Below are 13,757 nucleotides of genomic sequence, written 5' to 3'. Positions count from 1 at the left end.
ACTGAGGAGAAACAGCTGTGAAGCACAGTGTAAGCGTGTACTCGCTGTTCATAATTGCGCCGGGCCGTCAGGTGATACACGCCACCGTGCCACATGACAAATGTCCCTCCGAATGCTTCCGCGTCACGTGTTCTGTGTTGTTAACAGTCGGTTGACTCTTCTTCATCATGGCGGGCCATGGAAAAACGCCACGGTAGCTGCCAATAGAAAAACGATCGCAAGGACCACGGGTGACCATTCGTGCCCATTTTCCTCCACATGCGACCCCCATGAAGACCATATTGCTGCTGCCGCCCTGTCTGGGTACGTGATGGTAAGTGGGCAGTAGGGGGGTTGGAGAGACGGGCGCCTGAAGGGACATTGGTGCTGGAGTGTTGGGGACCCGTGAATGAGACAGCCTGCATGACATAAACACAACCCTTGTACGGACTTTAAATCAAAATTGATGTTATATGTCAGGTCATCAGTGATGTCCTGGGTGGTAGTCTTCGCAATGCACGGTGGTGGTGCGCGTTATGGTTGCTTAGCTTAACATAAATGGTGATTTCTTTTTTCTTCCGGTTTTACTTGTAATCATAATGTCCCTTTAACAATATGTTTTCACTGAATATCATAGGCATGTATTAGTGCAACTTAACCATAACGTTCCTTTAACAAAGTTTTTTCAATGAATTTCAAAGGTTTTTACCATTCAACCCTAATGTGCTACAACATCCTAATATCATACTTACCCCCAATCTATCAGCATTTTCAGCCAATCTAGAAAGTTTCAAGTACAAACTGTGCCATTTCCCACCTCCTAGCAACATTGTCAACACTTCTATGAACTTTCTGCAACTTTTTAGCACCATCTCCTGGTTTCCGGTGTTCATGGACATCTTACGTCACAGCAGATGGTTCGGGCAGTGTCTTGTGACCACATGCGCGTGCACTGTGAAACTTCATTTCCAGCTGATATAGGAAGTTTCAAGTTGAAAATGTACCCTTGCACAGCTCCTAGACCTATTCTTAGTGATGTTCCATTTGCAATTCAGGAAAAAGCACATGTTTGGAACAATACTAGCACAACTGATATTTAATTTAAAAAATGGCATCCTCCACAGCCATCTCTCCTCCCCAAGAGCCACCACCACTAACACCTGAAGGGCCTCCACAACAGAAAAAGCGCAATCATGCACAAAACAATCAAGACGAACAGGAAGATGACATAGAGGAAATGCCTACCTCCAGCATCCAGAAAGAATCATGGATGTGGCCATTTTTTTTTTACCACTGTTGGGAATGTACCAAAGGCTAAGGCTACAAAGGTTAAATGCACTTCAGTCACGGACAACCTGGGCAGTACTGCTATGGGAACACCTCCATGCAATGCCACATCAAATCTAACCACTTGGATGCTCTCAGAAAGGATGTTCCTTTCTCAGTAAGAAGTAGACTCTCTTCCTCTACCTCATTTTTCTCAACTGCTACTGCCACCACACAGGCTACTCCTGTGCAGCATAAGATCCGACCAGCTGCCTTGCAAGCCATAAAAGAGGCTGTTGATCCATATCTTTCCAAGACAACAGTACTCTGTATATACTGCAACAAACCACTCTGCAGGAGGGAGCAGTATTGAAGTGCTTTCGATGCTTCAATCAATGAGCATGAGAAACACTGCCTCTTATCTTAGATTTCAGACACACACAACATCTTTCCATGTCCACCTGCCTTCTATATCGTTCACTGGTGCCCCTTCCCCCATTTCCCTACCCCACCTTACTTCCTGGCCTCTCCTGCAAAAAAATAAAAAAACAAAATGAAAAAAATGCCACAAAAAGGTTCCTTTCACAATTAAAAAAAATAACTAAAACAAATAATCTTATAGACTCCATCTACTTTACAGTTCTCAGTAAAGTTGTTAGACTCAATGAGATTCTCCAACATTTCTATTAGCATTTTCGATTATGCTGGAAATAATGGACAATTGTATACTAGAGAAAAATATAAAAGGACAGAAACAATTTTTGTCCTGAATACTTTTCTCTAACATACAATAAAGACCATAATCCATGGACCTTTATAACTATCTGCGGGATCTGCTGTCCCTTTTCCAGGCCATGCAATATTAAAAGACCCAGATGGCATGTGCACACCATCGCACAGGACAGCCATTTTAACCTTTTTACTTTTTATATTTGTAACACTCGTTCATTGCCTACTTTCAGACAGTCACACATTCATCCACCAATCATTACAAAAACCCTAGATATAACCCTATAAACATATTAAACTTCCACACACCAACTGTCATTTAACAAATGCACATATGCATTGTGCAGTGAGAGAAGCGCAAAAATATAATGGGCAGCATGGATGCTAAGTCCTCATGGGAGCCCAGGAGGGAAGTGCCAAGGGATGCCAAGGTGGGAGGCTACTGGCTATCTGCTGGGATGGAGGAGTCACGAGGGTGCACCTTAACCATAAACTCCCTTTATCAAAGTTCTTTCTGTCAATTTAATAGGTTTTCATAAGTGAATATGTTTCATGATGCTACATCACTGTTTATAAGTTATTAATAATTCCTCTTTTAATATATGTGAAAGAACTATAAACCTCCATTAACAAACATTTTTCTTGCAGCTCATACTTATGTCAATCATTATCAGCAATTTATGCTGCCGATGCAAATCATCATTGAATTGCCCAAAGCATGAGGCTCCACCAAACCACCCCTATTATTCACTGCACCTACCCTGCAATTTGGTCAGTTTCCACTGTACCCTCATAATGTGATCTGTGGCCACTGCTCATGGCTTTCATCCATGGCTAGTCTCCCAATCCATGGGGCATGGGCTTCAACCATGCTGCATTCCCCAATTAGCAAATCAGAGTACACATATGCGCCTGCCGAGGGCCAGGTCCACTACCAAGACACCAAATTTATATCACTAGTTTTTCCACTTACATTCTGACACTTTGGAAAAAGTAAAACACAAGAAAAATGTGCAACAACATGCTTTAGCTCCTTGCTGATGCTGATTGTGCACGTTTCCTGTAAAAACGGGCACATTTCTGGTGTTTTCCAGTTTTATTTGTAACCATAATGTCCCTTTAACAAAGTTTCTTCACTGAATTTCATAGGTTTTTACCAGTACACCCTTAATTTCCTACACTTTCCTTATATCATACCCCCCTCCCCCCAAGTCCGGGACAGCTCCTCCAAAGGGATCCACCCATTATTTTTCCTCATTCTCAATCTGGCTATCCAGGGGAGAGCACCTGCTTTGGAAAGTTATTAGGCCAGCCTGCACTCTTGCTGAAATTGACATCTGTTATGGACATTCCTCCTACCCAGCCAACCCCGCCACCCCCACCTCCATCATCACCATCTGGAGGGCCTGGACAGGAGGAGAGGCACAGTGATACAGATCAGGATGAAGAGGAAGATTAAAATAAGGTGGAGAATATCCCTAACTCCAGCACCCAGAGTAAGTCCTGCGTGTGGCAATTTGTCACCACCATTGGGGATGTACTGAAGACTTGTGCAGTCAAGTTGAGAAGCACTTCAAAGTTGTACTCAGTCGCACTACTCTTAGAGAGGCACAGCTCCTCCCTACTGATGAGGTCCAACCAGACCGAAACACGTGTCTGGGGATGCTGTTGGTACTCTTGTTCAGAGGAGAATTGCCTAGCATTTCAGTGCTGGGCTGCCCCAGGGCAGGACAAAGACTGATATGTTTGGGATATTTTTTCTCTGTGAAAAGATAGTGAGCTAAAGACTCTGGGTAAGTCTCTCGTAACCAGGACTAATGTCTGGCAGAGGGACTCCCAGGACCCCCTTGTTAATTTGCATATTTAAGTAACTTTGGGTCTCACCCTAAATTACTAGGAAGAATCCAGACGTGGACGCCTTGCTCACTGCTCTTAGAGAGGCACAGCTCCTTCCTACCGATGAGGTCCAACCTGACCGAAACACGTGTCTGGGGATGCTGTTGGTACTCTTGTTCAGAGGAGAATCGCCTAGCATTTCAGTGCTGGACTGCCCCAGGGCAGGACAAAGACTGATATGTTTGGGATATTTCTTCTCTGTGAAAAGATAGTGAGCTAAAGACTCTGGGTAAGTCTCTCGTAATCAGGACTAATGTCTGGCAGAGGGACTCCCAGGACCCCCTTGTTAACTAACAATGATTCTACACAACATACTTATTTTCTGTAACTTTAAAAAAAGTGCTTTGTATGTTTTTGTATATTTTTCATTTTTATGTATTGCAACTTCTAACAAATACTTACATCTTTTTATTGTAAGTTGTTATAATCATGAAAACTTGATTTTTAAACTTACATAAAGATACAAATTCACAAATCATTAATTCACTAAAATGTGTGTGGTTAATTCCATACAAAACAATACAATTTTAATATTAAAATATACAAGAAGATATGGTACATAATATCAAGAGGATAGGTCAAAGAAAGAAAGAATTATTACAACAACATATTTCAAGGCATGTGTCATATCCTATCTCTCATGATTTACTCGTAATTGTTGATTTTTTCAGCAAATCTAAACTATATGAAAAATTGAGAATCGTATATCTAATGATTCTCGTTGTAGTATGAAATAATAGCTCTCATAATCTTGTACTTGTTATCATCAGATGCCCTTCAAACAAGTGTGCAAAGTGTTAGATTCTCTGTGATGATAACATCGGGCATTCAGTACACAGCTGCTTCATCGTTTCGGCAGCAACTTGACAAAATTGACATAGGGTCAGTGAATGGTATAATTCTGCGTATGCATAAAACTTCATTTGTAGGCGAGATGTTTAGGTGAAATCGCAAGAAGATATCTCGCTGTCGTGAGGCAGGAAATATCTTTAGTTAGCTTTCGGCTTCACCATATCATTTAAGGGCAAAAGGATTAATCAAAAACTTGTGATATGTCCGACATGCGCTCCTGGTTTCAATCCAGTCATATTCCCAGAGGCGCTTTTTAGCCTTATCTGGGTTGTCAATTAATAGCGCCAGAGAGATTCCTATGTTGTTAATGATCTTTTGCGCCATATCTCTCCAAGTCACAGCAATAGTGTCCATTGATTTTAAAAGATATTCCGATATGATGCTTAATAGGCCAGGTCGGTTGGTGCCCATCACACATTTACAAAAAATTAACACAATTTCCATTTATACAATGCATAAAGTGATAACAATCCAAGCTCATGCCTGAGAATACATATCGGTTCTGATAATGGTATATTCAGGACATGTTTCCAATAGCATCCTTCTGTTGTTGACCAGTATTGATACGATTTGCCTGTGAATGCCTCAGTACCATATAAGATCACTGGGGTTAACTTTTGTTTGTAATATACACTGATGGGCGTTATCAGTAATTTACAATATCTCGCTTTAATTAGGCGGGCTTGGGATAAGGCAGTTAATAATTTTTGCTTTACATGCTGATGATTGGCATTTTGCTTAGGGGAGTTAGTTATGTAAGTGCCCAGGTATACGTATGATATTACTGACGTTAAGTTGTTTTTTTGGAGTGGGCACTGGGGAGTGGCAGCACATTGATTACATTTTCCAAATGGCATGATTTTTGTTTTCATCAAATTAAATTAAATGCAATTTTTCTGAGTATAGAAATCAAGGGCACCAAGAGTGCTCGTAACCCATTGGGGGGGTCTTTGAAAAAAGAACCATGTCATCAGCGTAGAGCAAACATTTTACATGGACACCATTGATTTTTGGAGAATCTGTAACATTTGTTTCAAAACTAGAACAAACATTGTAGATGAAACAATTAAACATGGCAGATGCCAATAAACAGCCCTGTTTTAATCCACAAGCAGTATGAATTGAATCTAACAATAGACCTTCGTTGGATAATCTGACTTGGATTGTGGTGTCAGTATGCAAATCAATGAGCCATTTTAAAATGAACCATGGACACCCTTTGTCCATCAGTTTTTTGTAAAGAAGCTCACGAGGGACGGCATCAAATGCCATATGAAAGTCTATGAAAGCAATGTAAAGGGCCTGATGTCGCTGTCGTACTTGTTGAATGGTACTATTCAGGGTGATGAGGTTGACAGCTGTACCAAGACCTGGGGGAAAACCTGTTTGAAATGGATCACGTAAATATTTTGAGTCCAGCCATGAATTGAATTTGTTCAGAATACGTTGTGCAAATATTTTGCCCAGACAATCCAAAAGGGCAATGGGATGGTAAGATGTAGGGTCGTCCCTGCTGCCTTTTTTAAATATAGGAAGTATTATGGATTGCTTCCAGGATTTGGGGATGTATCCTGTTGTAAATACATGCATGCAAATTTGCTGGAGTATGTCTGCCCACTCGTGTGGGTGGTCCTTTAGCATGCCATAATCTAGGCCATCTGGGCCCACTGCTCGTGATCGACTCAGATTAGAGATGCAATGTTGAATATCTTCAATTTCTTTTGAAAAGTAATGGGGCATATTTTGCACGCTCAGGTGCGGGGCCAGGTCTTTGAATGGAGAGTGATAAATTCTCGAAAATACACCTTCCAGACCTTGTTAGGTATGGTGTTGATTTGTACAACTCCCTGAGTTTTAGATGTAGCCTCATTCAAACAAGCCCAAATGTCATTTGTAGATTTAGTTAAGATCTGATTTAACATTTTCTCTCCATTGCTTTGGTATTGGAGGAGGCGCTACCCCTTCCACCACGGTCTATTGGCAGCTTTTAGTTGTTTTTTTGCTACAGTTCTGGTGGCAATCAGATAAAATTTCAAATTACGAATAGCCCATCTCAGATGAGTTTTCTTTTGCTGCACCAGCAGATCATAGGAGTTGTGGTTCTTGTATTTAATACTTAAATCTGGCATTGTGGTTTCTTTAAAAACTTGCATCTTTTGAACATAACAATCTGTGCCATCAGTTACAGGGGAACTGAAGGTCCTACTAAGAGAAACTTTGTATTGGCTCAATTTGTGAAAATTCCAATGCAGGCGGGTACCACTATTGTTCACCATTATATTCATTACATGGGAATGTTTTTGCGGTGGTAGAGTAATCTGAGGTAATTTACAATACATAATAAGCTTGTTGTGATCGCTGAGATTTGATTGTACGACCTGCATAGATTGTACTTGTGCCAAGAAGCTGGTATGTACATATATATAATCCAATGTTGCCCGCTGCTCCCCCATTCCCCATGTAAATTGAGATGGAATATCACCATTTGGAAATAAATGTAAATTTAGATCACCTAATATGATTGTATATGGTATGCTCTGATCCAATGACAAGGGGCCTCATTACGACCCGGGCAGTAGCCATGGCGCTATTTGCGCCATGGTTGCCACTGGGAAACTACCGATTCCGCCATGGTGAATGGCGGGATTACCGCCCCATTCCAAGGTTTGCGGGGGAGGTAATTCACCATGCCCCTTCCCCATTCCCATTTGAGCCCCCATAGGGCTCAAATGGGAATGGGAAAGGTGGTAATTACGGTACTGCAAATTGCGGTACCGTAATTACCTCCAAAGTCCCTTTGTGGGTCTCGTCCTTAATGGCTGGTAAAACTAGCCGTTAAGGGACGACCCGCAAAGGGACCTCGGAATTGGGCGGTAAGGGATTACCGGTACTGGTGCCCTTACCGGTACCGGTAATCCCTTACCGCCCGGGTCGTAATGAGGCCCCAGGTGACTAAATGCCATAGCAAATATGCAAAAAAACAGTCTGCTGTTAAATTCTGCCTACTCCAGTAGATGTTAATAATAACAATGGTTGAAGTATTTCTGGTCAATTTTACAACTTGAAAGTAGGGAGAAGACGAGGGATAGTTTACGCTGGTGAAGACAGAGTCTTTGTTAACAGCGAGTCAGAGCCCACCAGTGGGGTGACCCATGGAGTTCTTAATGGCTGGTGTGGTGATAATCGTGTGGGATGCCCACACAGGGGTCTCGGTGAGCCAGGTTTCCTGAAGTGCAATAATGTTATAATTTGCTAGGCCACTAATCCCAGAGTTGATGATGTGTTCATGGCCTCTTGTGTTCCAAGAGACTAAACCACAAGTACTAACAGAAGCATCATGTTACGACCTCACGCTGTATATTTGCGATGTCGTAGCGTGAATTGGTGGAGTTTCAGTTTGCGTTGTTGGGCCATTTTGGCTAGACTTTTATATCTTAACCTGCGGTCTTTCATTGCAGCTAACTTTGGGATTTAGTTCTTGTAACAACACAAAGCCTAAATCAAACAAGGACATTCTTGCCTGCCACAAGATGTTGGCCACTAAATTAGAACACACATAGATTTTTGCCTCGGATTGATCATTCAGATTGGTGAACTCCACTAAGTTAATATCTGCTATGGATAATGCTGTCAACGTTGGAACTTCACTACAAATATTTAGAATACTCGCTCTATTGAGGGCATCATTTGCAAATGGTGCATCATGGCATCTTAGAACTAGGCAATGATGATTGGATTGCTTGGTTGTTTTATCGTTATCAATACGATTGAAGCTATGTAGATTTGTGTCTGAATTTTGTTGCTAACCATGGGAAGGTCTAGAATCAACATGGGCGCTTCTGTGTAGGTCACCTAAATTAGCTGAATTAGATGGACCCTTTAACAACAAGCTCACATCAGGGAATGCCTTGTGTTGAGTATTATCACCACATTGGTTTCGACCATGGATCTCTGCAAAATAAGAGTTAATTGACGTCTTTATGATGTCTCTTAAGTCTTGTGTTTGTGAAACTGTCTGATCAAGTTTCGCTGCTGTGACTAAAGCAGTGCTTATTGTTTGTGGGATGATCTTGGTGAGAGAATGTAAAGGTTTGTTAAGATTGATTTGATGGAGTTCCTTTTGAAACATATGATCTCTGGATGGTGCAGACATATGTGTCAACTGAACAGATATTGGATAACTGCACTTAACTGTTGCAGTATCTCAAGTGAAAACCTGTCAGTTGGAACTGGGAAACTGCATGTAAGGTGCTGTTTGGAGCACCTCTGGGATCTGTCTTGAATACGGATCCCGAAACATATAGGCATTAATGGATGCTCTAATCTCTTCTCTCAGTTCATCAAGGCTCGGCGGAGCAAATTGTGCTTTGATTGCTCCGAAGGTGGTGGAGAGCGATAACTTCTCGTCAACTTCTTTGCTATTGTTGACGTCAATTGTTTGCAGTGGGAGAATTGAAGTATTGGCCTCTGCAACAATCACATCTTGGCGTCCCGTCGGGGTTTTGTCGATGGTAAGTGCCACCAAATAATCTAGGGGTTTGTAAGCCATAAATGGCTGGCTCGTCGACTTGATGCCATTGGATGTTGCCCTGACGGCTGCAATGATCTGAGGCTTCTCCCGCCTGATGATGATTTTAATACATTTGCGCACTTTAACCTTTGGTTATATGCGTCAACCTATTTTTGCCAGCTTCACAGATTTGATCTGCTCGTCATTAGTAGACTGCAGAGATGTTTTATTACGATCTGGGATATTGGAAACTGGTGCAAAAAGCTTGAAGAGGTTCATCACTAGAGAAGAGATTGAATTAACACTGGAGTTAGCCTTGAGGCATATCGATTTTTGATGTACACCATTAGTAGTAGGATCTTCTATAACGGTATTGGATTTTTGGTGTGTGTCAAGCAGCAATTGTTGGTTGCCAGTTGAATGACAGGTTTTTTTGGTGTTTGGGCTACAAACCCCTGGGCTCCTTTGTGGAGCCGTCAACACATGTGATGAAAGTTGCAGTGCGCTCAATGCGTTTGGATCCTGTGGTGGCTGTATAGTTTACGAAACTCTGTGTATATCAACAGCGTTGTCACACTAGTTTATGGCAGATGGCAATTGATTAGTGTTAGGGGCAGAGAATATCGGAGATACTTCCTCCTCTAAAGAGTCGCTCCAATAATTTGGTTTGATGGGTCATTTTAGTATCAAGAATTTCACGATTTTGAGGATGGCACTATTCATGGCGCTCAGAGTGTTATTGAGAGATGGGGCTTCTGGAAAGGAGAAGCGCTTAGTGTTAGGAAAGATTTCATATTGTATGTAATTTTCCCTCCATGTGGCAACCCCCAAACCTTTTGCTGCTGTTTTACACCCTGATCTAGACTTTGTCAGAGAAGCGCAGCCTTCCGCCGCACTCCTCTGGGCTTTCTCTCAATTCTTATGGGGAAACTGACATGCCCTTAAGGCAGTCAGTACTGGGAGACTGTGTTTCCCTTAGTCCTTTCCTCATGTTGCAGCTTTTGTGCAACATGAAACAAGAGTGCACTGTAACTTACTTTTACGCACTCTTGGGTCTCTAGCCATTCCAAAGGCCCTAGAAACTCTTGCTGAACTTATTATGAACTGTGCAAGTGTGTCACGGACAGGACTGGTGGCAGCTATCGTTTCTCTTGTGTTCTGAACTCTTTTTCGCCATATTATCCACGCTTACCGCGTTTGGCACAAATGAGTGGCCTGGCTCCAAAATGGCCATGCCACAAGTTTCTTTGTCCTATCCTCTGACCGTCTTGCCCCTTCACCTTCCCCAGGTCGAGCCGACCCGGGTCTGTCCTTATTTGGTCATGCACTTTCCCGCAAAATCCAACGCTTTTTCAGGCTTCTGCATGCCTTGTGTTTGCCTCCAGGATATGGGCTGGGATGTCTGTTCCCAATACACATCATGGGTGCCAGAGAGTCTGGAGTGTCCTAAATGCATGGGACCACCGTGGTCCGTGATAGGTCCATGTATGGTGTGAGTGTTTGTGAGCAGATCTCCCATTGGGTCCTCTCTGTTTTGGCTCGAAGGAAACTTTGGATAAGAGGAGGCTGAAAACCCCACTACCAGGTCGATCTCCTGAGTTCACACTGAACAAGGGTAAGGAGCCAAGTATCCTGCAACAAGAAGTTGAGTTGAGGAACCGCTGGTGACCCGCTGAAGGTTTGGCACTTGGTCTACTGCTTGCTCTGCGTCCACGGCACCCTCACACCGAATTACGTACACTTGGCATTCCCAGGTCTGAAGTCAGACGAGTGCGCCCGGACCAGAGTAAAACGCGGTTGCTGTGTTGCCCGGATGTGGTAACAATCTCTGCACGTCCGCTGCATTTGGGACACCCTCGACCATGCATCCTGCTATACAGAATCTACACAGTGTTGAGACATCCTGATCCTCGCAGCTGAACCTGCCAGTTAATGAACTGGAGAAGTCTGGGTCTGCCTGCGTCGGGGACCGGTGAGTAGTCCATACCCCAACCGGTAGCCCCTCACGCAGGAGCCCGTTTCTTTTCTACCGCTGTTACGAAATAGCGACTCTATCCCGCACTCTCACCCTGCCTCTGCCCACAAGTGGAGGCTTTGCTTGAGTAGTGGGGACTTGTTCTTCATCACTTCATTCACCTTCCTGAACTGCGTGAGACCCTTGAAGAGACCCTACTTTATCCAATGGCACCAGCACGTGCAGGTACTTTTGAGCATAAGGCTCCTCTCTTGGTAGGGCTCGGACGTCCTCCTAGTTAGGTGTATTTCTGATGTTGAACTGGGCCGAACTGGGTCTAACGATTACTTGCGCTGCCTGTTTTCCTCCCCATCTAGGTGGTCTACATATTACGTGCTCATAACTCCTTAGACCCCTTGGTCTTGTATATATATTGTATTGCTTGTGATGTGTTGGTTTACTTTAGTATTATTGTGATTCTTTGCTATGGCCGATGTTATAAAGGCCTTGTAATAAATGTGTCTATATTTTTAATATAACACCTGTCTGGAGTCATTTGTAAGTATCCTTGCTTTGTGTGCTCATTGAGGTCTTTTAGTCACCATCACCCCTCTTGAGACTTAGGGCCTCATCACGACTTCGGCGGTTATGCGGCGGATTATCCGCCAGACGTAAATAGCGCTAACGCCAAGGCCCCCAGCGGATAATCCGCCAGATCACGAGTTATCGTGCATGCGCCCGGTCCATGGCGGTATCGCAAATAGCGCAAACCTTTAAATCCGGCGCACCGTGCGCTACTGCCAAAACGCGCTCATAGCACGTGTGAAACGGGTCACCGCCGGAACGGGAAATAAAGCAGCTGCCATCTTGGAAATCACAATCCATCAGATATCACAGCCCCTAGAAGCCATCCACGCCATCCAACCCTATAACATGTCTCAGGAGCGCACTAGGGGCAAGACTGCCCTGGACAGAGTGCGAAAGCCCAAATTCAGTGACCAGGAGCTATCTGTACTGGTCGAGGAGGGCGAGATACACCACGAGGAGCTGCAGCAGCGCAAAACAAGTGGCCAGCGCAGAACACAAATTTGGCGATCAATCACCCAAAGGGTCAGTGCCTTGGGGCGCATGCCCCGGGATTGGGAGGATTGCTGCAAGCGCCTGAACGACCTGCGTGTGCGAGTCCGTGGCATCCTGTCACAGCACCAGAGTGCAAGTAGGGCCACTGGAGGAGGCCCACCACCACCCACACCCGAACTCACACCTTGGGAGGAGAAAATGACAGCCCTGATAGATGTTGGCACCATCGAGGGCATTGGTGGAGTGGAGGCAGGCACTGGCATCGACCCAACTGCAGGTGAGTCCTACCCCCGAATGCATGCAGCTGAAAGTACCACATATGCAGACCCTGAGTGAATGAATGCGAAGAAATGTGTGTGAGGTACTGCATACACCCATAAGTGAGGCCTACATCCATTGAACCGTAGTGCTGCCTAGACGAGCCTGCACGTGCAGTGCATGAATGACAGGGGCAGGGGATAGACATCCATAGCCGTAGGACAGCTACGTAGAGTTTGAGTGTGCATGAATACACCCCAAAACCCAGAGCGCAGTGCACCCCAACCATGCATGCAATCTTGTCACTCCGACATTCCCATGCAGTGTATCTCCATACACACTCACAACAAGCACCACATGGCGACTGAACAGAATGCAATTTGAATGCGTGATTGATACTGTCCTCAATCACACTTGATGGCATGAACTGCATCACACAAATATATGTAGCATTGAACTCAAACCACACCCTATGTACCCCACATGCACACGTCGATCCCAATGGGACGAAGATGATGGGGAGGAAGCCACACCAACACAGCGCTCACGGCAGCGCGCCTCCACCAGCACCACCACCCCATAAAGAGGCTGCATGGAAGGGAGACGACCCAGGCCAACACCCACTTCACCCCAACACAGCCCCACCAGACAGCAGCAGCAGACACATTGTCGCAGGGAGGCCACCGCCAGCTCGCCCCAAGCCACCAGTCACAGCCCCGATGCTGAGGGACAGAGGTCTGGATCTGAGCCCGACGTGGGAGCAACAACTCCACGTGGCCATCATCCCGGAGGACAGCACTCTCCCACAAGCAGTGAGGCCGAAGGGATGGTCACACCCCAGGGAAGCCCAAGCCCAGGAACACACCATGCACTAAGTCGACATGTGCCTGTGCGTCGTGTCCGCACACCACAGCCAGACTTGGACACGCCATCATATGGCAGACCAGAAGACCGGCACTCCGAGCCAGGCAGCCCAGACCAAGCTGGCGCCATGTCGCCATGCAGCCCCCCCGACAGCACACAAGTCGCAGCCCAGCACATGACACACCAGGGGTGCCCTTCGTCACTGGGGCAGCAGTGATGGGCCGACTCGACATTATTGAGGCCAAACAGGCCAGGGTGGAATCAACGGCCAAGGTGCAGAGCCGGCACATCAAGGCTGTCAGTGCATCTATACGGCATGGGTGAAAATACATAGCGCGGGACAATGCACGCACATGCAAAGTCGTTGAA

This window comes from Ambystoma mexicanum, chromosome 12, assembly GCF_040938575.1.
Source record: "Ambystoma mexicanum isolate Mex_15411 chromosome 12, UKY_AmexF1_1, whole genome shotgun sequence".
Taxonomy (NCBI): Eukaryota; Metazoa; Chordata; class Amphibia; order Caudata; family Ambystomatidae; genus Ambystoma; species Ambystoma mexicanum.
This window is presented reverse-complemented; position numbering follows the sequence as displayed.